At 36.7% G+C, this 3,296-nt stretch overlaps 1 long non-coding RNA gene across 1 annotated transcript in view; it reads right to left on the reverse strand.

The window, feature by feature from the left end:
- Nucleotides 1-647: 647 nt before the first annotated feature.
- The window catches only part of LOC107554597 (uncharacterized), a 12,828-nt gene continuing 10,179 nt past the window's right edge, over nucleotides 648-3,296 (reverse strand). Inside the window, exon 3 of the long non-coding RNA XR_001605072.1 lies at nucleotides 648-667. This is a non-coding gene — a long non-coding RNA (uncharacterized lncRNA). The remainder of the gene's footprint in view (nucleotides 668-3,296) is intronic.

Here is a 3,296-nt window from a genome sequence, read left to right on the forward strand (position 1 = left end):
ACTGAAATAGTCTCTTAGGTGTCATGCAAGTTCAGTATGTTCAGTAGATGACTGCGCCAAGGCACCTGCTATCACCTCTCATTCTCTTCCAGCTTTTACTAACACTGGTCTTCTGATGCCAGGTGCCAATCCCATGACTAGGGTTGAATCCGCACATGCCTGCCAAACTGGGCGCCATCCTTATTTATGCACATGTAGCTGCTGCTGCAGGTGGTTTCATCATTCTGTACATGTGCGGAGTTTGCCCATGACTTAGGTAATGATACTAATAGACTTCCTTAAAGATGGAGCTAACAACGCCAAGGTCATGGGTTTGATTTACAGAGAATGCATGAACTGATATAACATTCACAATGAATGGTGTATGTACATTGAAACTAAATGTAAGCTGCTTTGGATAAAAGTGTGGCAAAAGCATAAAAGAAAATAAGAGAAAAATATTCCTACATAGTTCACATCTGTTTAATAGCATCAAAGAAAGTCGGCGGAGACATGCCAATTATAGGACGTTTTCACACCTGGCTCCTTTAGAGCGTTTGTTTCCCTAAACAAGGTTTTAAAAATGGAACATAGTAACCATTTAAGTCCCTGTTTCATGTCAGTTAATCTCAGCTTTCAGTTAAAGGAGACATATTATGCCCCTTTTTACAATATGTAATATAAGTCTCTGGTGTCTCCAGAATGTGTCTGTGTAGTTTCAGCTCAAAATACTCCACAGATCATTTATTATATCATTTTGAAAATGCCTATTTTGAGTGGAAGCAGAAACACGCTGTTTTTCGGGCCTGTCTCTTTAAATGCAAATGAGCTGCTGCTCCTCGCCCCCTTTTCCAGAATAGAGCTGCGCCATTACAGCTCGGACCTGCTAAAAACATGTGTTTTGGTTCTGATTATCATGTTTATCGCGCTGAAATCATGCATTTTAAACCATATGAGTTTAAACTTCTGATATACGGTTTTCTGAGCGCACACATCCGAAGCACACGGACAGAAAGCGGCTGTCACAGCATTTGAGCACTAAACTAAGTTCTCATTCACACAAGTTTGTTAAAAACGCACGGAGTTACAAAAACAATCGGTTATGTCTGTGAAGGTAAACAGCTGGGAAATAAATCGCATGTTTATGTTAGATCTGTGTGGCAGCAGCAATATACATTAAATAAATCCACTGCTCTCTTGTCTCCTCTGAGGCTGGGACTGTAAACAGTGTTCTGTGCTCGTCTGTGCAGCCAAAGACAGAACAGTTAGCATGTTTTGCTCAAACTTTCGCCATGGCATTAGAGCTGGTACACCGTTGTCGCTTGCGAAATCAAAATGACGGCACCATGGGTGGAAACTTACAGATTAAGGGGCAGTAATATTATAATGATCCCTTTGCAACGTCACTAGGGGAGCGAAATCAGACGCGCTCGTTTTTCCAGATGCTTGCAGAAAAAGGCTTACCAAAACAAAGTTACTGGGTTAATCTTTTTCACGACTCCTTGGTTGGTAGATGCACCGGGGACCTGATTATAGCACTTAAAACCTGGAAAAGTCAGATTTTCATGATATGTCACCTTTAGGGCTGCACGATTAATCGAATGCGATTGTCATGCGCATTTTGATAGTAATGCCAGTTCTGTAATGAGCAGGAAATCATCATCACGTGCTTTCAGATGGAGCAGAATTTACTACACACAGCCATAGTTCACTGACAAGTTACACTTAAAAAAAAATTTAAAAAAATTATCACTGATGATATTATTGCGCGATTCTGAAATCGAAAAAATCGTTTGCGATAATGACAGCTGTAAATTTAAGGGGGTCTGAATACTTTCCGTACCCACTGTATATATAATTTTTGAAAAAGAAGCATAATAAGACAAGACAAATACGAAAGAGATTATTAAAATAATTTTTCAGATACAGTAGGTTTACTTAACATTTATTTAGCATCTTTTGTTGGTTAACAATAAAGTGTTCATATGATGCGATTTAAATTTTTCTTTCTCTTTGGAGTGTTACAAGCTCTTGGTGCATAAAGAAGATCTGTAAAGTTGCAAAGACTAAAGTCTCAAATCCAAAGAGATATTCTTTATAAAAGTTAGGAGTCAATCAAACCTACCTAAAACGGCTCGTTCTAACACCCCCCCACATGTCTACCTCACGATGTGGTAGGGCTGGACCATAATTCAATATCAATATGTATCGCAATATATTTCTTTTCAATAACGGTGATATGATTTTTAAACACATTTCTGATATTTCAATATACATTACCAGTGTTTCCCATACATTGATTTATTTGTGGCGTTTGACTTCGTTGAATAAACATGAGCACTGCACGTTTCAAAATCAAAACGCGGCGCGGGTGTTTTATATGAATGAATCTCTGAAGGGAACCGACTGTCTTCAGAAAAGTTTCGATGACATTATCATTTTATCTGATAAAGAAGCGTTCATGAGCGGAGCTGCTTTGATTACAGCCGTTACTGGAGAAACTGCTAGTTCTAGTGCTCTCACAGCGCCTCCTGCTGGCAGACAATCAGTTTTTCAATTGTCAATAAGCCCGTCTCCAGCAACATGTTTTTGTTGTTGCTCTTTTTTTTCTGCAGCAACTCAGAGCACTTTTCATATTTTTTATCCTGGCTGAAGCACATTTGTTTCAATCTATAACAATAATCAGCCACCCTACATCACCAGTCAAAAGTTTTTGAACAGCTAGATGTTTAATGTTTTCTTTTTTTTTATTATTATCTTCTGCTCACCAAGTCTGCATTTATTTGATCTAAAGTACAGCAAAAACAATAAAATTTACAAATATTTTCTATTTGAATATATTTTAAAATTTAATTTATTCCTGTGATACAAAGCTGAATTTTCAGCATCATTACTCCAGTCTTCAGTGTCACATGATCCTTCAGAAATCATTCTAATATGCTGATTATCAATATACAGTTGAGTATTTTTTTTCAGGATTCTTTGAGGAGCAGAAAGATCCAAAGATCAGCATTTATCTGAAATAATAGCTTTGAAATCACATGAATAAATTGCATTAAAATATTTCCAAATAGAAAAGAGTTATTTTAAATAGTAAAATTATTTCAAAATGTTACCGCTTTTGCTGTATTTTGGATCAAATAAATGCAGGCTTGGTGAGCAGAAGAGAATTCTTTAAAAACAATAAAAATCTTACTGTTCAAAAACTTTTGACTGGTATGTTAGAAGATATTAATAATTAATAAGGTGAGTCTGAGATGTTTATTTGACAGTGATTTCACATTTCTTGTTTGTATGAAGGCTAAACACAAATAAAA

The sequence above is a fragment of the Sinocyclocheilus grahami genome, unplaced genomic scaffold (genome assembly GCF_001515645.1).
Source record: "Sinocyclocheilus grahami isolate Dianchi unplaced genomic scaffold, SAMN03320097.WGS_v1.1 scaffold508.1, whole genome shotgun sequence".
NCBI lineage: Eukaryota > Metazoa > Chordata > Actinopteri > Cypriniformes > Cyprinidae > Sinocyclocheilus > Sinocyclocheilus grahami.